The sequence below is a fragment of the Falco biarmicus genome, chromosome 16, assembly GCF_023638135.1.
Source record: "Falco biarmicus isolate bFalBia1 chromosome 16, bFalBia1.pri, whole genome shotgun sequence".
Lineage (NCBI taxonomy): Eukaryota > Metazoa > Chordata > Aves > Falconiformes > Falconidae > Falco > Falco biarmicus.
This window is the reverse complement of record NC_079303.1, coordinates 4352105-4373565: the sequence shown is the minus strand read 5'-3', so window position 1 is coordinate 4373565 and position 21461 is coordinate 4352105. Positions and strand designations below refer to the sequence as shown.

At 56.2% G+C, this 21461-nt stretch overlaps 1 protein-coding gene across 1 annotated transcript in view; it reads left to right on the top strand.

Annotated features, from left to right (window-relative positions):
* Window positions 1-345: 345 nt before the first annotated feature.
* LRRN2 (leucine rich repeat neuronal 2) overlaps window positions 346-21461 on the top strand; it is a 43350-nt gene continuing 22234 nt past the window's right edge. The window contains exon 1 of the mRNA XM_056361282.1: window positions 346-656. The gene's annotated coding sequence lies outside the window, so the exon portion shown is untranslated. The remainder of the gene's footprint in view (window positions 657-21461) is intronic.

Sequence of the window (21461 nt, the reverse complement as noted above, 5' to 3'; positions counted from 1 at the left end):
ACGTGGGGCCATGCAGCACTGTGGGAGACCCCCTCCCAGGCTTGGTGACCCCTGCCCATGGGGAGGGGACTGTAGCGGGACCAGCATGCACTTTGGATGCTGAGGGGTCCAAGCAGCCGGATCAGCCTTTGCAGGAGCTTTTTTTATCCGCTTCTTGGGAGCATCACCCCAGGGGGTTGGGGGTGCCGGGGCTGCCCCTGGGGTGCTCGCCAGAGCCGCAGGAGTTAAGCACGCAGCCGGCAAGAGCTGATTCAGGTGGGTGGCATGTCGTGGTGACAAGACTCGAGTGAGGAGGAGGAGGACTGGGAAAGGGAGGGAGAAGAGAGGAGGAGGGGGGGAGCGTTTGCAGGCAGCGGGGAGCAGCGAGTGTGCGGCTGCAAAGGAGCCGTGCGAGGGAAGGATGAAGGTCTCTCCCCATTGCCTCCAGACCGGGTGCTGAGGGTGGGGGCGGCGTGGCAGGGGGTGGCCTGCCGTCCCTATCCCCCCCCGCCCCCCCAAAGGGACTAGGACAGACCCCCCAGCTTTGGCAGGTCCAACGCAACCCAGTCCTTTGTCTGCTGACAGGGGCTCTGCCCGAGCCAGATGTGCAGGCAGCTGTGGCGGGGAGCAGGCAGGCGGATGACAGCAACGCTGGGAGACGGGAGGAGAGTCCAAGGGTAAGTTGGGCTCCAGCCCTGTTAACAGTATTGTCGGTCAGTTGTGACTTTTGGGGGGGGTCTCCTGTGCCTGGGGGCTCTGCAACACAGAGCTGGCTGCTTGGCAGTTTGTTTGGGGTTTGGGGGTTTTTGCCCCTTTTCCTTCCAGAGCTTTGCTTTCGCTGATCTCTGACACAGAGGATAAACGGTGTGTTTGAAAATAAATGAATGAAAACCAGGTGAAAATGGGAAATGCACACAGCATCGGTGTCTCGCCAGTTCGTGGTCCAGGAGGGGGCAAGGGGCGGTGGGGCAGCCTAGGGAAAGGAGATTTTTCCCTGGGCACTAACGGTGGGATCTAGATTCCCAATCCTGGAAACTCCTCTGGGATTGAGTCTTTCCCCACCCAGGCACCGATGGGAATGTGGGGCAACCGTGGTGAACCCCACGGTGATGCGCTGGGGATGGTGCTGCTGAGACTGAAATCCAGCCTTGCACAGGGATATGCCGGCAGGATGCGATCCAGCCAGGAGCAGCGCTTTCAATGCATTAACCCCTCTGTGCCTGAGCTCTGTGGAAAATGTTGAAGGAGTCAAGTGTAGAAAAGATGCTGTGTTAAATAAACCAGCCTGGTCTTTTGGAGTCCCTCCTTCTTTTGCAACCCAGCTTTGCCTGCCCGTGCCAGGTGAAGCTCACCTAAGGGAGAGGACAGACTGCCTGGGGGGTGACAGGCAAAAGGTGATGGCAAAGCAAACCCTGGGAGCAGCAGCCCTGGGTCAATGGTGTCATTTTAATGATTTCTGTGCTGGTTCTGTGTTTAGCTCAACCCTTCCTATCCCTGCTCCTCTATGCATGCGCCTCCCCAACACAGCTACACCAGAGACGTGCACCCACCCGCAACCTCTGTGCTTGTACCTCTGTGCAAAGCAGCCCGCAGCTGTCGGGTGCGTGGCTGTGCCCTGCCAGCCTGGGCAGCAATGGGGACCTGGGGGGCTCTTTGCAAAGAGGCACCCGCTGCAGGGACCCTTGCACCCACCTGTGCTGACCCAGCCTGGGAAGGGTGCTCAAGAGTGGGAAGGGACCTCATAGCTCAGCCTGTGGCTGAGGCATCACCTATCCTCGCCTCTCCCTGATGCCCAGACAGGTGCCGAGCCCTCTTCACCTCCTTTTGCTTCCTGCCAGAGCCTGAAAAAAGGGATTTGGGAGATCTCAGCACTGTCCTCCTCTCCCAAGAGTGAGAGGGCAAAGCCCTTCACCTGGCAGTGGGACCTTGGAGGACAGGAGGGGATGCTCAGGGTTGGGCATTGCAGGGTGGGAGAAGGACCCTTGGAGCAGTGTTTCCAGGGAGGCTTTTGCTGGAAGTTGCTGCTGTCACCGCTGGGCATGAGGATCTGGGTCCTCAGGCCGTGATCTAACAAGGTTGGGAGGTCAGAAGCTACGCAGAGATGCTGCCTGCCTCACCACCCTCTGGGTGCTGTGCCGGTGCTGAGCCAGGACCCAGCCCCTGCTGCTGCTTTGAGGACGAGGAGCCCTGATGCCACAGCCTGGATGCAGGCAGAGCTCATAGCAAGGCTGGGAAGCAAACATCTCGTTTCTGTCTCAAAGCCCGAGTGCGGTGCAGCCGTGGGGTGACGGGGATGTGGCTCAGCACAAGTTTCCCGGAGCGCTGACTGCTCCCTGCCATGGGGCTTCTCCTCTCATGGGGGTCCGTGGTGCTCACGCCTGGAGCATGGGGCACCATCACCCGGCTCCAGTCCTGGCTCCCCGTGGCAGGAGACCCTGGTTCTGCTGACCCAGCCTCTTTGGGGACATGGCTCTTCCCGGCGCTCCTGGCTCTCCTTTCCCCGGGGCAGAGCCACTGCTGAGCGCTGCTACCCCAGCACCCTGGGCCCTCTCTGTGGGCAGTGGGCACTGGTTTGGCACTGGGTAAGTGGCTGTGCAGAGCAGGGCTGAGGGCCAAATGTGGGGATGAGTCTCTGCTCCTCAGCCATTTTAAACCCCTTCCTTTGGGTGGGACCTCTTTTATTCTTCTGCAGTGTAGAACGAGGAGCTCAGCATCAGTTGCCGGGGCTGAGCTGTGCCAACACCCATCACAGAGCCTGCAAAATCCCTCTGGTGCAGGGGAAGGGGGTGGTGAGTTAGGCAGGACCCCAACCTAAATCCATCCCACCTCCCTCGGGGTGTGGGAGCATCAGGAAACCACTTTCCCCACAGCACTGTATATTAAGCTGCATAATTGCTTCCCCAGGGAGCCAGGGCAGCCCCTCTGCTCAGTGCTTCAAAGGAGATGCCGTGGAGGCTCCGATTCCCAACGCGGAGCAGAGCTTCAGCTGCTCTAACCAGCCGCGGCTCCTTCTGCTTTGAAGAGCCGTGCTGCCTCACGGCAGGAGAGGGTTCGTTCTCGCTCCTCGCTGTAGCTGATCACTGCCATTCCAGGATGTGATCCTAAATTTCCTGGCTAGGACAGGGATGGAGGATGCTAGGAAGGTCCACAGCTTGTTGCAGTTGGGCACCTGGCAGGCTGGGAACTTCACCATGCTACCAGCACTTCTCCACATGCAGGGAAGCCCAGCTACAGGGCGCTCTCCCTTTCTTTATTCCCAGCAGACGATGTATTTCCTAAACCACCTTCAGGGTAGACCCTGGTCACTAATGCCTCTTCCCTTCTGTCCTAAAAGCTACCCGTGGGATAGCATTCCTGTTGGTATGTGGCCGATTCCTGAAGAGCAGAGATGCCAGCCCAGGGCTGTGTGATTCCCCTCCTCGCACGCAAACTCGCCACCTCCCTCCCTCCTTGATCTCGCATCCTTTTTTTTTGCCAGAAAACACGTCGAGGGGCTGTTTCAGTGCCCTCTGCCAAAGATGAGGTGTGAGGCCCCGGCACTGACTGATTGTTGCTTTTCTGCTTGGCATGTGTGGGAGGTACCTGTGCCTTTGGTTCTCCTCTTGGAAATGAAATTGTTGTTCTCAGGGGAAATGCTCTCCCCTGTGCTCTGCATCAAAAGCTGCAGCTCTGCCCTGGCCAGGGAAAGCCACGAGAAGAAGAATTACAGCTGCTGCCGAGCAGAGTGCTGCCTGCTGCTTGCTGAGAGTGAATCAGGAAAAACATTAAAATTAGATGAGCTTAAAACTTCTCTTTAAGAAGGGGATGGTCTCCATCAATAAGGCTCCGCACTGGGACTTTGGGGTTGAGTTTAGAGTTTGGTTGTTTGCTCTTGAGTTGTGAGCTCCTCCCAGAGCCCAGGGCATCCCTCCTGCCCTGCCAGCCCACAGCCATGCCCTGGCCACCCCAGACCCTTGCACACTGGTCCCCATGCGCATCCCTTCCAGCATCCCTTCTGTGCTGGACCGAGGCAGCTGCTGAAATGCCCGACATCGTTCCAGGACATCAGCCAGCTCATAGGCGGTGAAATATATGTGCAGGTTTAGTGGTTGTTGACGGCAGAGAGTATTTTGTGATAAATATATTTGTAGTGGGGTTTGTAAAAGGCTGTTCCAATGGGTGGTTTTTAGGAAGGCAATAAACGGCTGAGAAAATGGTTCTGGTTGTACCTTGGAGCAGAGGGACGGCAGCCCCAGCACCCCTTGCCTTCCCCCCCTCCCCCCCTGCCTCCGTACCCCTGGCAGGAGTGAGCGTTTGGGGGTCCTGGATGTGGGAAATGGGGGCCCACAGATTACAGCATCCCAGTCGGGGAGGGACGGGGGTCTGAGTAACCCCCGTGCCCCCTCAAAACGGCTGGAGTCCTTGCAATGGGTGCTCCCCAGGATCTGTTTGCAAACACGCAGCGGAGCAGGAATTATGTGTCGGCTCTGTTTGGTGTGTAATTCTGAATAACAAATAAATATAGGAAAATTGGGATCCGTTCCCAGACAATTCACAAAGGGCCTAATTGGAACTTAAGTGGTGCCTAAGTCTTGCGCTGGCTCTCTGCACTGGGGTGCTTTTCACCCAGACAGGGGAAAGAGACAAACTTAGTCAATAAATTACTTGTGATAAATTATTCACCAACTGTACTTGGAATTAATGCCAGCTTCCCCCTCCAGCAGCTTATAAATGCTCTGATATCTCCTGACCCTGTCCAGGCTCCAAAGCTACCCATCAGCTTTAAAAGCCTATCCCAGGCACTATTAGAAAATCATATTTTGTGGCATTTATAACCAGTAATAAAAAAAATAACACCAAGATTAAATTTGGCATGTGAGGTCAGAGCGTGACCAGCTTTGTCCTTCCTGTTGACCAAAGCTGAGCCGAGTCTGTTCTCAGGTTCAAGCTGAGAAAATTGTTTTGCATGAAGACAGGCCACTGTGCTTCTGTGAGACTTAATAACGCTTGCTTTGAATTTAAAAGCCTTCATCAGTGAGGAATTTGTAATCAGCATAAAAGGGGTTTTGCATTTTAACCAGCTTTTCCCAAAGGCAGAGATGAACTAACTCCAGCTCTCTTGTTTAGGGGAAGAAAGCATCCTCGCCCCAAAGCCCAGGGAAGCTCCTCTCCCTGCTCTGTCCTGTGTCCCAGCAGGACCATGTGGCTAGAAATCAAAAGCCTGGAAATATAGAGGGAGGGAGGGGAAAAAAAAAAAGTACAAGTATCCAGCCACCTGAAAAGGAAAAACTGTTTTTTTCCTCTTTGTGAAATGAACTGATTTAGTTTGTGCTGGAATAAGCATTTCGATTGGGTGTCTGTCACTAGTTCATAGGATGATTATTAAATTTAATTCAATTGTTTGGTTGTTCAAAGCACTGTTCAGCAACGCATTATCAAAGCTGCTCGTTTGACTTGAAAAGCCCATTTGGACTTTTAGACCCCTTGGCTCAAAAAGGGTCTGCAGCGTTTGATCGGAATTTGCAAATTGCTGCGGTTGATCGGAAGCCGCATTTTTCAGTGAAGGCTTTTATTCCCATGGAAAATTCTGCCCAGTCCTATTTCTGAGTCACTTTTCCTAACTCCTACATGCCGCTGCTGCTGCTCAAAGCTGGCGATGGAGCCGGGCGGGCTGTCCCAACGCCCGTGCTGATGGGTGCTGGCTCCGTGCAGCTCCAGCTCTCCAGCAGCAAGATGCAGCTCATGCAGCCGATGGATCCTCCAGCTCCCAACGGGCAGCGGGACTCATCCCTGCATCCAGCTGTTTGAAAGGACCAAGGAGCAGAGCCAGGGTCGGCTCCATCACAGTGCTGCTGGGTTTCGGGGCTGCCCTGACGCCTGTCCATCGCTTGCACCCAATGCCTCAGTGCTGAAATCACCTGGTGGTCTTTCTTTTGCATGAAGCTCTTGGTAAATAAGACAAATGGGATTTCAGTGACATTCCCCAGCCAGCTTTATGGCTTCTCAGTATTTTGTTGACTCCTTCTATGCTGGTTAAACCCTCCTGGGAAGCCACAGACATACCCCCTCATCTCCCCCTTTTCTTGGCCACGGTTGTCCTCCCCGGCTTGGCAGGCACATGCATTTTCCTTGGTTTTCTCCGATTTTAAGGGAAGTTAAACAAACAGGGCTGTTTACATCTGAAAGCCATCACTTCTCATGCCGAAATCTCTGCTCGCGGGCTGGCAGCAGCAGGAGCGCTGCAGCTCTGCAGCGCGGGGGCCACGGGGGGCTGGGGGCTCGCACCGAGCAGCCAGGCAGCCTGATGTTGCATTTTGCTGTGGTTTGTATTTATAAGTTTTATATCTTTATCTATTTTATAAGCTGTGGAGCGGGGAGAAGCGGCGAGAGCAGCATGCTGGCAAAGTTGTTTTCTCCTGGGAAATCGGGAACGCACTGGGAAGGGGAAGGGGCGATGCACTATGGCCTTGCGGAGCAGCCGCTCCCGGTGCGTGGCATCCCACTCCCACGCAGCCGGGGCAGCTGGATCCCAGCCCCTCTCGGGGCGGGGGGGGGGGAGGTGTTGCTGCCAGGCAGAGCTGGGTGCAGCTCCATCAGCCCTGCATAAGGCTTGGTGCCATCTTATTTTTCCCGGTGTCCTTGCTGCAGACAGTCTCCTTGGGCAGCGCCTGTAAATAATACAGTTGCAGAGCTGAGTGGGTTTAAAAACCACAGCGGGGCTGGGGAGGGGGGAGCAGTTTGCAGGCAGAGGCAATGGAGAGAGCTGATGTGGCTCCTGCCTCCGAGGGCACCGGCTGAGGAAGGGGTGAAGGCGGGGGGTCATCCCGCTGTGCTGGGGCACAGGCAGCCCCCCGCTCCTGCCCTCGGGGCTGCCTGCAGCCCAGCAATGCCCCCCCACCCCCCCCATGCCACTGCAGGATGGCCCCACACTGCAGCTCCCCGACCCCCCCAGCAGCCTGGGATGACTAAGAGGCGATGAACCACTCCTGGAAACTCAGAAGAGATCTAATTCTGTGAATAAACTACAAAAATAAAAAAGATCCCTGGGGGGGAGACGATGTTTGTGAATTAAAGACAAAAGTGGGTGACATTTCTGCCACCCATATGCAGCTGCAGGGCCGGGGGGGGGGGGGGGGGGGGGGCACACATGGGGCCACCGAGGGCTGTAATTCCTGGAGATGATGGGAAAGCAGCAACTTCTCCCGCTCTGCCCATGCTCGGTGGACTCACACCGGGTGATGTGGTGTCTCAGTGATCATGGGGAGCCTTGTTTCATCAGGTGACAGCCAGCCCTCATGGCATGTGCCGAGGGCAGGAACCAGGTTTTCCTGTTGCACAGCAGCCCTGGGAACTGAGGGCTTTGCAATATGGGCAGCTGGGATGCACCTTGGATCCTTAAGGATCCTTAGCGCTCTTCCTTCCTGCAGCTGCTGCAGGGCACACAGGACTTCAGGGTCACTTCTCAGCTCAGAGCCTCCAGCTCCAGCCCAGCATCCTCCAGACTCAGTAATGCCAGCAGCTGGGTCACCCCGGCTCATCACAGTCTTGCTCCTTCAGGCTAATTCCCTCTTGGCTAGCAATTCTCTTCTCCCCTCCTCTGCCGCCAGGCTCTCAGCCGTCAGCCAGTTAGAAGATGTTATTTAAAATAAACTGGAAGTGGATTTTGTCAAGAATAAGCCCAGTTCCTCACCCATGAAGGGTTATTTCATCCCCTTCAGTTTGGGGAGGGACCTTTATCAGCTGCCAAGAGCCCCAGGGTCTGGCCACGGGCGGGGCAGTGCCCACCAGTGTGAGGGGCACGGACCCCAGTGCACGAAACGTGGAGGTTTGGGGGCTGGGTGGTGGTTCCCCCCTGGTGGGTGGGTGCAGCAGGGGCCGTGGAAGCCCCTTGGCTTGTGATGGCAGAGGCAGCCAAGTGGTCCATGAAGACCCATCAAGACCATGGTCCCCATCCCATTGGAAACCACCTCTGTGGTCTCTGCTGGTGGCAAAGTCCTGCAAAGCTGGGGGTCAGCAACCCCAAACCCCATAAGGGGGGGGGGGGGTGGCACAGCCACCCCCAACTCGCTGAGCCCCTCCCAGCTGTGGTGGCTTCCCGGGGCACGGTGCAGGGCTTTGCCTCCATGCCCACCAAGCTGCTCTGCGCCTGAGGAGGGGGTGAAGCAGCCCCAAAGCCGTGCCTGGCAGTTGCTATGGCAACCGGACATTTTTCTTATGATTCCTAATGACTTATTGGCATTTGCACTAATATACAGCTTTTTTGGCTGACGGAGGTTGACTTGTCTCTCCTCAGCCCCTAAAGAACAGGAGCATTGCATGCAGGGCCGGAGTCCAGGTTGGGCTGGGGGGGCTGCCCCAGTGCTGCCCCTGGCTCTGGGCACAGCATCCCTGATGCTTCGTGGGGAGCAGCACAGACAGGAGCCACCAGCCAGCTCCCTGCAAGAGGCAAGTGCTCAATCACAGCTTGTTTTTCCCTGGGTGAGGCTCAGAGGATAGGAGGGCTACAGGATTTGGAGAAAAAAAGGCTCTTACAGGGCAGGAGCCAGCCAGAGCAGAGAACAACAGCCCTGCAAGAAGCAAGAGGGGTCCTGGGCTGTGCAAATCCCAAACTGGTGCTGATGGGGTCTGAGATGCGACTTCAGCATCATATTCCCAGCCACGCTGGTAGGATATCCCAGTTTTTCCTCTGTGAAATTCGGCACAGAGAGGAAAATCAATGCACTCTTTTTTTAAATCCATGCTTAATATCAAACGTCATACCTTGCCCAGATTTATTCGGGTGGATTAGATACTTCTTAGCTGCTCAACATCACGGAGCAGTTTGCAGCGCTGGAGCAATGCCCCAGGCAGGGCTGCCCGGCTCCTTCGGGCTGAAAGCAGGGCTTGCATCCGTGCATGGCCAGGGCCAGCTTTGCAAATATTTGGAATTTTTTTCAGAGAATTGGAGACCAGGGGGGCCAGTTTGTGGCTGCTGAACCTGTACTTGCACCCTGAGAGCTGTGCAGGGTTCTCAGCAGGTGAGTGTGTGGCTCTGAGCTCTCCTGCCTAATTCCTTCAGAGGCACAAGCCATACAACCCACCTGCTTTGGTTTTTTTCCTGCAGACGGGCTGCTGTGTGTCTTGCACATGGGAAACAGTGTGGAGAGCAAACAAAGACCAGGGAGACAAAGTTACCGGCATGGACAGGAACAGCTTCACGTCCAACTCTGTAACACTGGGTGCTCCCAACGTTAGAGCACTGATGTGCTCTTTCTGGTTGTCATGTCCTAATGAGCTCCCGAGACATGGGGTTTGCAATTACCGGCTGAAACTTTCAACCCTGAGCACTAAATCTGTGTGCACTGTAGCTCAGATAAAATCATGGGAAGACTTGGGGGGCTTTTAGGGTCAGTGACAAGCTCTTGCAGCACAGTGGCAGGGGTTTGTACCCCTTTTTTAACGGGTCTCCACCAGCTTCCCTCCTCTTTGCCCTGTCCTGTGGCCACCGAGCGTGACTGTCGAATGCAGCAGAGCTACCTCTCGCTGGTCCTGGGCATCTGCCAGCCCCGAGAGGTTTGGTAGGACCTCATGTCCTTACAGCAGCTCCAGGGCATCGTGGCAATAGAGCAGCACTTCATCAGGATATGGTCTATGGTGGGCAGGAGCAGGGGGGTCCAAGCCCCTGCAGGGCTGGCTCAGCTCCCCCAGGAGCATCTTACATCCCTGCAAATCCTGCTGAGACGTTCTTTTGTGTCACTCTGTGGGGTCATCAAGCCTTCAGGAGGTGCTCTGTAACTCCAGCCTTTTATCACAGCCGCATGGCCCAAGGAGGCCAGAATGTGCCAGCAAGATAACAGGGAGAGACTTCCTCGTAATTAGAAATTAGCCCTGATTTCACGGCACTTACAAGCAGCCGCGTTGCCATCCTGACCTTTCTTCTGCTGAAGATCAAAGGGAGCAGGGCTGGGCTCCAGCCGCGGCTGCTCTCGCCCTGCTTTGCATGCATGATGCGACCCCATTCTGCTGCCCGTCCGCTGATGCTGGAGTCATCTGCCCCTCCGCTCGCTGGCATTGAACCCTGCCCATGCCCCTGCCTGAGCCAGCCACCACGGCGTGGGTGGCCAGCTGTCCCTGCAGGCTGCTGGCTCCCTTCGCTCCTGCAAGAGCAGTTTAACCCGTGAATGAAGAGAGAAATAAGATGGAGGTGGCAAGGGACCAGCTGAGCCCCCAGGGCAACGATGCTCGAGCGAGGTCCGCGGCTCCCTGGCCCTCGCCTCTTCTCTTGGCACCGTCTGTGCAACGTTCCCCACCTGCAGCAATATTGCTTAGCTGAAGAAATATTGCTTCCAACAACAGACCCCTCTAGAGAAATAACAGGAGAGATCCCATCATGGTTTTGATTTTAATTACACTCAGGAATTCTTTCCTTTTTTTAAGCTTTGTTTAATAACCTGTTCCTTCCCACACAGCCCTCCTCTGCTGAAGAAAGTTTAAAGAGCCTCGATTTATCCTTCTGAAGGGACTAACAACAAAACACTGCAGTGGCAGAGTATTTCTTCCTAAAATATCCCAGGGGGACATGCTGGAGCAGCCCCTGGCTGTTCTCAGGCTCTGACTGGGACAGGACCATGGTGGCTGGGGGCTGTGCAGGTGCTGGGCAGCCCCTCGGTCTGCACCGATCCAGCACCCTGGGCAGCCAGGAGCCACCTCCAAGAGTGTTTTTACTGTCTCACTGAGAGTCGACACCTTATTCCAAGGACCTGGGTTTTTTGGTCCGACAGAAGGGCATGGATGTGCCTTCCCCAAGCGATGCCCCTGGTCTCTGTCCCCTTTAGAGCCTGTAGCCAAATTGCTTCACGGCTGGTTTGTGTAGCCACATGGGTAGCAGAGCTCAAAAGCCTTTGACATTGCCCGGAGCTTCCTCTATCAAAGGATGCTGCCCTTGGCTTTGGTGTGGGTAGAGGAAGGGGGGAGGTTTGGGGGGGGCTGCTCTGCAAATGAGCCAGGCTTAGTGGCCACCCCCCAGCCCAGCCCAGCCCCCAGGCTGCGCCGAGGGGTATCGATCGTTGCTGTTGGCAGGCCGAGCTGCTGGGGAAGGTCACTCAGGCTGATGCAGCACAGGCAGCGTCTGCAGCCGTGATCCAGGACACCGGTTACCCTGGCCATCGGTCCGCTGGCTTTAGGGCCCCAGATGTCCATGGGCTGGGACGGGGACCAAGCTGGATGCTGGATGGGATGGGGACCCTGGGGTTTCCGAGCAACACAGAGACATGGACACTTTCCTCTGGGCTTTAATGTCTCTGGAGAGGAAGGTTCAAACAGCCTCTGCCTGCCTGCTGCAGCTCTAGGCATGCTACTTGTTTGTTTGATTAGAGAGATGAAGAAATAAATGGAAGAGATATGAGCATCCCTCTTCACTCCCAGCTCCTATGTGGTACTGGCTTGATTTTTCAAAAGGACTCAATGTCCAGAGCTTCAGAGCTGTCTGCATCATTTAGACAGGCGCATGGGAGATGAGCCCTTTGAAAATTGTGTCCCAAATGGTTAACAAGGAGCTGTTCTTCCCCGGAGGCTGGCAGCGTTTCCTCCCGCTCTGTGGGGTCTTTCCCTGTATCTGCAACATACAACAGAAGGAAATGGTATGTCACGGAAATACATATCATAATTTCCTGGCATGCACCTGTCTCTTCCAGCACACACACTGCTGCAAGACACAAACACACACTTGTGCGGATTATGAGCTACTATTGCTGTCATGTTGTCGTAGCTCAACAGGCATGTACAACCACAGGAGTTATCACATCGCCGTGCCCGGCTGCTGTCAGCCCCTGGCAGCCACCGCGCTCCTCGTTCCATGTCGACAGCCTCCCCTGGGCTGTGGGAGCTGCAGGAGCTGTTTGTGTCTGGAAGCTGCCTGGGGGCAAGGAGCCCCACAGCTCACGGGGACCCAGAACGGAGCCTTTTTGCAGGGAGAGGAGCTGCAGGCAGCGGGAGATGCTTTAGACTTGCACTGCTGGTCATGCCGCTGTGGTGCGGGGCTCGCAGCAATGCCAGGCTGCTGCTGCTGCTGCCCACCCTGCCTGCCCCTTCAGCCTGCCTGCGGCCGAGGGCATGGGCAGCAGCAGGGCTGCGATGGTGGTAACACGGGAGGGAAAACAGGCTGAGCTGTCTGTCCCCTGCTGCTGGAGACAGCGTGAACCTCACCACTAATTGGCAACCTGGGGAGATGGACAGGGAAAAGGTCCCTCTGCTGGGACACTGGAGAGGGGATTGCAAGGGACCCAGCTTCACATTGCAAGCGATGCCTTCCCACAGGAGAGCACATGCCACCTTCCAGCCTGCATCCCACAGGACACAGGGCTGGTATGAGCAGAGAGGGCTCCTGTGCAGTCAGTGTTGCAGCCGGGGAGCCTGCCAGAAACCTGGGGGGTGAGAGCTGGAGTGAAGGCAGGAGCTGGAGGTCTCCATTTCCACTGAAATCTGGCACCTTCCCCCTCTCTGGCAGCCCCGTTAGAAGCTATAAATATATCTGAGTGTTCACAACACCCTTTCCCGAGCACCCTGGGGATAAAAATCAAGAAGGATGCTCTGAAGGGGTAGGCTTGATTGATGGGAGCTGGGCTTGACACACCATGCTCAGCACCAGATGGATGACGGAGCAGTGACGGCGGCAGCACTCACAAGCCCCGGCACAAAGGGAGCTCAGTCCCCCGCTGGGAGGGCAAGGGGGGAGGTTTGCAGACGAGACCTGAGCTCACCGTGCAGGGTGAGGATGGTGGGTGCTCCTGTTGTGGGGGCAGCATGTCCCAGCACTGCCATCCCATACAGCCAGGCGCTCAGGTCCCCAACACAGGGGTGTTCTGCTCCCCTGGGTGCTCTGCTCTGCTCCAGGTGCTAAAGCTGGAGGTCGTGAGGGTCTTTGGGGGTCTGCCAGCCCCCTGGGTCTCCACAGCCTGGCTGGAGACCCCCAGCAATGCAGCCTGCAGGACATCATCCCCAGGGCTGGGTGGAGAGCAGGCAGCATCCCTGGCAGGAGCTCCACTTCTTCAGCAGAGTTCAAAGCCAACCCACCTGGGACCGTGAACAATTAATTTTCCCAATCTGCACAACAATCAGCTTCTGAGGCGAACAATTAGCCGGTCACAAATTGTAATTGTCATCTCACTTCTGATTTTAATTTGGCCTAATGAAGGCTAAGTGATTCCGTCTCGCTCTTTCTCCCCCGGCCCCACAGTCCTCTGGCATCCCCGGCTGCAGCGAGGACACGCGGGGAGGCAGCACCCAGCCCGCGGCCGTGGCCCTCCCCGGGATGGAGAGTGCTGGGGGTGGCCAGGGAAAACCATTAATCCCTATTGCGGGCTGCTTGGTTTCAGATATCATGGCCAATAAAAGTTTTATTTAAGGGAATTGGCTGCCTGTGTCCATGCATTCTGGTTTGTCACAGCCTGTTAGCCTCTCACGCTTGCCCTTTGAAGCAGGGGCTATCATTTAATCTTCATCTAGAATAACGCACTGATTTTTTCCCCTTTCTGATTTTAACTCACTGCTGCTTGTACGTCTCTGTCTGCACCCTGCTCCCTCCACCCCGTCCCCACATCCCCGATGCATTATCATCTGCAGCACCTCTTGGATCCAACTATGTTTTCTAATGAATTCATGGTCTCACTGAATTGCCTTTCACTTTAATACTTAATTTAGATTGAAGAAGGTGGTTGCTGGGCCTCGAATACCAAGTGAGACTCTGGTGTAGCTTTGGCTGGAAGTTGCACGATGCCTGGTGGGGTCAGGCTGAGCGAAGCCATCCAAGTTTGGTGAACTTGGCATAACCACCCTGCTACTCTCCAAGCCTGGCAGCCTCCCTTATCCTCCATCCTCAGCATGAAGCTGGATGCACGAGTTGTCACTGGGATATGGCAGCCCTAGGCGCTGGTTCTGTCTGCACATCACATCATCCGCCCCCGAGAAGCCCAGTCCTGGCTCCCTCCTGCTCTGCAGCTTCTGTGTGTCGTTTAACACAGGGCAAAGTGAGAGCAAGATGCTCCTGAGCCAGGGAGCAGGTGCTTTGCCACACGCCAAGTCTGCGCAGCTTTCCCTCCTCCCCAACCCTGAGTGCCTGATAATTTTAACACAAGCAGTAAGGAGAGGGCTCCTTCATCCTGATAGAGAGACTGAGCCTCTTCTGGGTTGAAGCATTGCAGCTCTTTAATAGCACCAATTAAAACTGCAGAGGGAATAAGACGCTGGCAGGCAGTAATCACCCAGACTGGAATAGGGCTTGAGCATGAGTTTTAACAGCTTCACTTTAAAGGGAAAATGTACTTTCCATGACCCTTGGATGAACAGAAACCTGGTTTCAGAGCTTATCCAAAGCCTGCGAGGTTGAGTATCAGCCCCACACCGGGACACGCTGCTCCGCTGCAGCCAACAGCCCTGCTGCCTTGCCCTATTAAAAAGCAGCAGGCAGCCAGTTGTGAGAAGGAGCAGGGTAAAGGGAAGAGGAGGAATAAGTATATCAGCAAGGTGAAGCTTCAGTGACAGCTACGAGATCTGATCTTTCAGGGAAAAATGTCATCTCCAGTTTGGGGTGGGGCAGGGGGGGGGTGCAGGGAACTTGTGGTGGAGATGAAATGGCCTTCAGGGCCAGTTACAACTCAGTGCAATGGTTCCCTGCACACCCCCTTTCTGCAGCCCAGCACCCCACCGGCAGCAGCACCCTGCACCCTGGCCGACTTACGAGCTTGCTCTGCCTGGCATTGCTACCAGCTCCATTTGTTTCCCTGTTTTTTTGTGCTACCTGGGAAGGATCCGGAGGTGATCCTGCCCCAGCCGTGCCCCTGACTTGCTCCACAACCCTCACCCGGAGTTACAACTAATCTGCAGGCTTCTTGGGCTCAGTTAGGGCTGATTTGGTTAGCTGTTTGCACAATTGAGGTCAAAGCCCATCTTGTCTGAAGCTGAAAACAATTAAAATCACTCCTGGAAGGACCTAAGCATGGACCCAGCAGCCAGCATCCCTCCGGCTGCAGCTGGCAGCTCCCTCCTCCCTCCTTGCCCCACTCAGTGCACCTTGCCAGCAGGCAGGTTGTAATTTACAGGGCACTCATCCACCCGCTCAGCCCTGAGCATCTGCCCCCGCCTTGTCCCAGCGAGCTCCATCACAGCTGCCCACATCACACCAGCAGTGCGTGCAGGATCTGGCCCTCCTTGCATGCCCAGCTGAACCAGCCTGACCCCAGGGGTCCCAAAGTTTCCCCTAATCTGACCAAACCAGCGTTGCAGTGATGCTCACCTGCTGCAGCCATCTCAGCATCACTAGCGCTGGCTCCCACTGTCACCGGAATGATGACTGGCAGCTCACAGAGCTGTCACTCACTGCCAGTCCAAGCACAGGAGCCTCCAGCTGGGGTTGGCAGCAGTCACATAACGATAGAGCTTCATCAGGGCCAGGAGGACCCTGTTAGAGCCATCCCAGAGCTGCCTTTTTAATTGGGCAGGTGCTGGGTGGTGCTGAGTGATGCTGATTTGCTGGGGAGGTTGGAATTGTAGAAGCTGGACTCTGTGCTCATTAACACCTGGTCTTAAGGGGCTCATCACAGATATTTTGCAGCCAGTGGGAGGATTTTGGTGGCTGTGAATGAGTGGTGTGTCTTTCCCATGGTATTCCTAGAGCAATTCCCTGGGGTGGTTTGATTTCTGAGAGCCTGGGGGCTGTAGATCTGCACCCTGCGCACCCTCAGAGGAGCCTGGCCCCAAACTTGGCCCCTCAATGGTGCGGGTTGGAGCTTTCCCTCCCCTCCCTACCATGGGTGGTGTAAATACCCTGGAGGTGGCTGCAGAGGAGGGGTTGGAAAGGTAAAGTCCTGTATGTTGTTCCGCATTATGGAGAAGAACAACCTGGCATGTCGCTGCCACTGTAGGTTTTGCTTGGAAACGGCTCTTTCATTTCTCTTTGCTCTTACCACACACACATATGCACAGCCATGCCTACGTCCTGTGTCAGGTTTTGTTGTTTTTTTTACAGTCTTTTTAAACCCATAATGACACATCTGAAAGTTCTTCCAAAACCAGCCCCTCTCCTTCCTTCTGTGACACGAAGGGATAAGGATCAGCTCAGAGCTCAGTCAGGCGGAGAGTAGCTTTGGTGGCTTTTGCAAAACAATATTTTGTCAGTTCTTCCTAAGACAAGTTGATGGCGGGCTGTCTCCCCACCCCACCCCCCCTCGCCTCCCCACACAGCTCCCAGGGGATGCACCCACCGGCTGTGAAGTGCCCTGGGGACCCTGTGGCCCTGCCTTTGCCAGCGGGAAGGGGAAGGGGCTGGCTGGGAGTGGGCTCACAGCCCTGCCCTGTGCTCAGCTGGCTCTGGCGTGGGGGATGCTGCGTATCCAGGCTCTCCGAGCCAGGGCTGTGAGCTGCCCCATTGCCTGTGGGGTGTCCCCATGGCAAGGCACTGCATCCAGCCCTGGGCAGCTCTTGCCTTCACCCCCTGCACAGCTCCAAGGAAGCGTGGGTGCAGGATTGCCTCTGTGGGCTCCTGGGCATGAGGGCCAGCGCGATATTGCTGCCGGCAGCTCAACACAGCCCCAGGTTTTCAAGAGGGACTTCATATCCATTGCAAAATTTTCCTCTCCAGGAGAGCAATAATGCACTGCGATATTGTTTTATTTTAGTCATTCAAGTGTATGCACAGTGCCTAGAGGAACAGGCAAGGAGACACAGCAACACGCTCCCCCAAGGCCACTCCACAAAGTGCAAACAGCTCTGCCTGTTCCATGCCCCCGTGCTGCAGGCTCTGCCCCAGGAGCTGCCCCAGTGCAGAGGTCTGATGTGCAACATCTGCATGGAGCTCTCCGGTGTTCAGGTGGACAACACCGTGCCATGAGTATCAGGGTAGTTGGAGCTGGGTGTCGCACCCACGCGTGTTTGGATGCTGAGCGGCTCCTGCACCCTGAAATTGCTGGCTGTGGCCAGGCAGGGCTGCTCTCCCCGATGCCTCCGGTGCCTGGTGGGGTTAAACACCTGCCAAAGCCTTCCCCAGGTGCCTATTTTCCCAAAACTTGTAGCCACCTCATTATCTTCAAAATCGTAGAATTTAAAAGCCATTTGAGGGAAAGGACACGGGTGCACATGCCCCCACGCACTGGCTGCGTGGCCCCTCTCCATTAGCAAGGCGGCCACATCCTGCCCTGGCACATAGACGATGGTGCTGGGGTGGTCTGTTCTTCTGCACCCTGGCTGTGGGTTGGATCCAGAGAGGAGATCTGGGCTGTAGCTGTGCCTTAGCAAAGCTTTGCTCCTGGAGAGAGGACACAGCCGCTTTCCGTGCCCCCCCCCCCTCCCCCCAACCATACAACCCACCCATCCCTGTGGGCATCCCGCCTGCCGAATGGTCCTGCTGCCGAGCTGGGAACCCTTAAATAGGTTGGACGGAGGTGGCAAATGTTTTCCATTTTTCTTTCTGTTCCTATCTGGGTGGTAGTTGTTGTTGTTGTTGTTGTTGTTATTATTATTATTAATACTAATACTATTACTATTATTAAATTTATTTTATTTTAGATCCCCTTTGAATGACAACTCTATCAAAACAGCTCATTGGGACATGTCAGGTCCATTCTTGATAAGTCATCAGTCATCATGATTGGTGCTGACAGATGCCCTGCAACAGTGCTGCAGTCTTTTGTAATATCACATTATTTTATTTATTCAGCATGGCATGAAATCTCTCCTTTAGGAAAAAGGAAGGGGAGGGGCGGGGGGATTAACTCTCCTAGTGATGCTTCCATTTCTGGATACTCCACGTGGGAAGTAGCAGAAATCAGGCTTGAATGTGGCATTCGCGGTGTTTAATGTCACTGGAGTTGAAACAACTGCAAGACCCTGGATCGCAGTCCTCTTCCAGTAGCGCTGACCCCAAGAGAGCCGACACTGCACGTCACAGCACTGTGACACGTGTCCTGTGGGGGTGCAGCCCCTCGGGACGCACAGCACCCTTCTCCCCCCCCCCCCCCGCCCACAGGGAGGGCCAGGACACAGCGATCCAAGTGCTGCCGTTTGCTCCACCACGGTGATGACGGGAGCAGCCATATCCCCCCTGGCTTGTGGCTGTACCTGAGTGGGACACCCACGTGCGTCATCCCCCTGACTGGCAGCGAGCATCCCAGGCAGCTCTGTTGCCCTCCCTCTGCACTTGAAATATATGGCAGGAGCAGGGGCGGTGATTTAGGCTCCCCTTTCACCCCTTCACCTTCCCTTGTATTTATGTGATGCTCGGCTGCATGAAAAATATGGCTCCTTGGCGTCCTGCCTCCTCTTGCTCTGTGGGGAGCAGCCACAGCACCACGCCGATCCCTTCCCCAGCCCCGGGGCTGGTTCTGGGAGTTCCAGCCTGCCCGACCCCCTCCCCAGCACCTGGGCAGAGCTTCCCCAGCCCCGGGGCTGGTTCTGGGAGTTCCAGCCTGCCCGACCCCCTCCCCAGCACCTGGGCAGAGCTGCTGGGGGGGGGGGGGGGGGATGGGGAAGGGCTGACCCCAGGGGTACTACCTTCTAAAGCAGCATTTCAGCCTCGTGGAGCTGCCGGAGGGCAGAGTCTGGCTGTGTTCCCTGGGATGCTCCCGGGGTGTCCCCCAGGAGCAAGATGGCAAAGCTGGGTGGCTGGGCTGGCTGCGGCCAGCAGAGCCCGTCCTGGGAGCTGCCTTCCTGCGTCCCCTAATCTGCATCGCAGAGCCTTTGTTTGCTCTCATTAATGTGTCTGCAAAGTGCTTGATGTGTGAAATATCCTTTTTATTAGCTGGAATTGGCAGGGCCGTCTGGGACTTGCGTCTGCTCCACTTTCAAGGCCAGGACTCTCCAGAAAAGCCTGTGTTGGTCTTGCTCAGTTTCTGGCTTGTGGTGGGCAAAGAGCTTGGGCTCAGCTCGCAAGCACACTCCTCCACCCAGAAACCACGACTGGGACACACCACGGTGTCACCCATGGGTGCACCCACCCCTCAGGTCCTGCTGAGCAAAGCAGGCAGAGTGGTCTGCTAGAGCAGGGCTGGGGCTGGTGCCTCCAGAGTTGGGGATCCCCTGGATTCTCCTGCTTTCATGGATGAATCTGGTTTTCCTACAGCCCCTTTGAACTGTCGGGACTTTCCCCAGAGTGCGGAGGACTCGCAGCCTGCCGCAGCGCTGCAGCCCACAGGGGATCTCTCCATCTCCCTCTTTCCCCCCCCCATCTTCTTCCCACGTGTTTTCACCCTGTGTCCCTCCCGCAGCCCCAAAGCAGCAGCACAGAGCACCGCGGACAAGCAGCAGGGTTTAACCCCTCGGCAGAAGGTTGCCAAGCAAACATTAAACTTTGGGTTTGCAGCCAGCCTCATTGAGACCAAACCCTCCCTCCCAGGAGGATCCATGTGCTGGCCCGTGCCCCCACTCACCCACCCTGCTCCCCCTTCCTCCTCCTCCTCCTCCTCTCCCAGTGCTCCCGAGACCCCTGGGGTATCGTGTCACAGCAGCAGCATCTCTCATCGGAGCCTGCCACTGAGAACCAGCAAGAGGACGAGGGCCCTGCTAATGGCATGAGTGACGTTGGTGCACAGTGCCCTTGGTGCACGGTGGGGCTATGCCCACAGCACCCCACCCAGCCTGGTGACGAGTCCAGACTCTGCCCAGGGACCAGCGGGGCTTGGCACAAGGAAAAGGGGCAGCTGGAGGGGGAAAACAAGGGGATACAGGGCAACGCCAGCGGTGCAGGGCTGGCTGGGAGGATTCCTGGCACTGCTGTGGCTGCCTGCAGGGTCCGGGGTGGGGCCATGCCACTGTCCCATGGAGCAAGGCTTTGGGGTGGAAGGGATGCCGGAGGGATGCTGTGCCCTGCTCCACCCGCGAGCTCTCTGCCATAGCCCAGTACCCGTGCTGGAGCTGCGCTGGAAGGATTTGGCTTTGGAAGCGCCAGCAAGCACAGCCCATCTCACCGCGGGGGACTTCGTGCCAGGTTTTGTTCTCTGTTGCATTGACCGTTTCTGCCTGGTTTGAATCTGCCTGGCTATGGCACTGCTGCTTGTGCTTCCTGGCCCTGCTGCGTACGCCTATGCACCTCCTGGTCTGCTTTGCACCAGCCACCTCCATCCTGCCAGGAGATGCTCGTGGTTTTGTGTGCATGGCTCAGGAGTTTGGGGACCCACCAACCAGCCACACCGCAGCACCTGAGGACACGGTGGTGGCCTGTGCTTGCCCAGTGTCGGTGTCTTGGCGGAGGGATTGGCTCTCCCTGCTCCCCCAGCCTTGGCGGCAGGTCCATAGCGAGCTCATTAGGAAAAACCTGGAGGTGTTTTCCAGGCAGTTCAGGAGCTCGCCTGAATTATTTAACATGCCGCTCCACAGCACGGCGGGGAGGAACTGAGGGAGCTCATTACCAAGCCGGGGCTGTTTGTCTCTCAGCCACAACACGGCGGTGCCAGGGACAGGCTGTGCCTGTGGCACGGCTCCCCGCTGCCAGACAGTGCTCCCCGCTGCCTTGCACACCAGTTTGGGAATGGGAGCTGTGCTTTCTACCTCTGACACGGGCAGGTTGGAGCTGAGCCTTGCAGGAAGGTCCTGGGGCAAGGACATGGTGCCTGCGAGCAGGGGGTCACTGCGGAGCTGGCGGGTGGGCATCGAGCCCAGCAGAAGGGAAGGGTGAGGGATGCCAGGGGCATCCTGGCAGGCTAGGACCCCTCCATGGGTGCTGAGGTTGGGGCACGCAGCTCGTGCAGCTCCCCACATTCCGGGCACTGGGAGCTTTGTTGATCACAGCATTTTCTAAAGCCTCTGGATGATTAAGGAGGCAAATGCCATTTGAAACCCTGCGCTAGGCTCTCAGAGCCTCAGCGATGGCTTTTACAGGCTGAAGGGCTCTAAATTAGCTATTGCCACTCAGGAAGAAGATCTTGGAGATAGGTCTGGAAACAGTGACACAGTGCAGCAACAGTCGGAAAGGGCACATGGCAGGCAGGGGATTATTAGGGAATAAATAAAGCAGCAGACCAAAGCCACTGATATGCCTGCAATCTGAGCAGCGCCTGCAGGCTCTCCTGCCCGGGTGGGAAGGGTCTGGGCAGGGAAAGAGCGATGGCCAGAGCTGTGAAACAGGCCCTGTATGAAAAGCAAAATGGGCTTAGGGCTCTGCAGATTGCAGAAGAGACAGTGGCAGGGCGATGAATAGGTGCCTCCAAAACCAAACCTCCTGCTTTCACCGAGCTCACCGGTGCTGGCCCTGCCTGACCCCTCTCCCCTGCTTCCCCATCCCCTTTCTGCCCGGGATATTCTTGACTTTGACACTGAAAGGTGTCAAAAAAAAGGCCGTAAGGGTGCTGGGGAGGGGGATCTGCAGGCGCAGAGCCTGGCCGTGTGCAGCTGGAGTGCTGCAGCCTGGAGACGGTGCCAGTCATTAGAGATGCTTCCAAAAATGCAGGGAGCTGCAGTCCAATGCAGCACGGGTTTTGTTACATGACACAAATTTTACAGAGTAAAGAACAATTCAGCTACGAGCCAGGACTGAGGCTCCA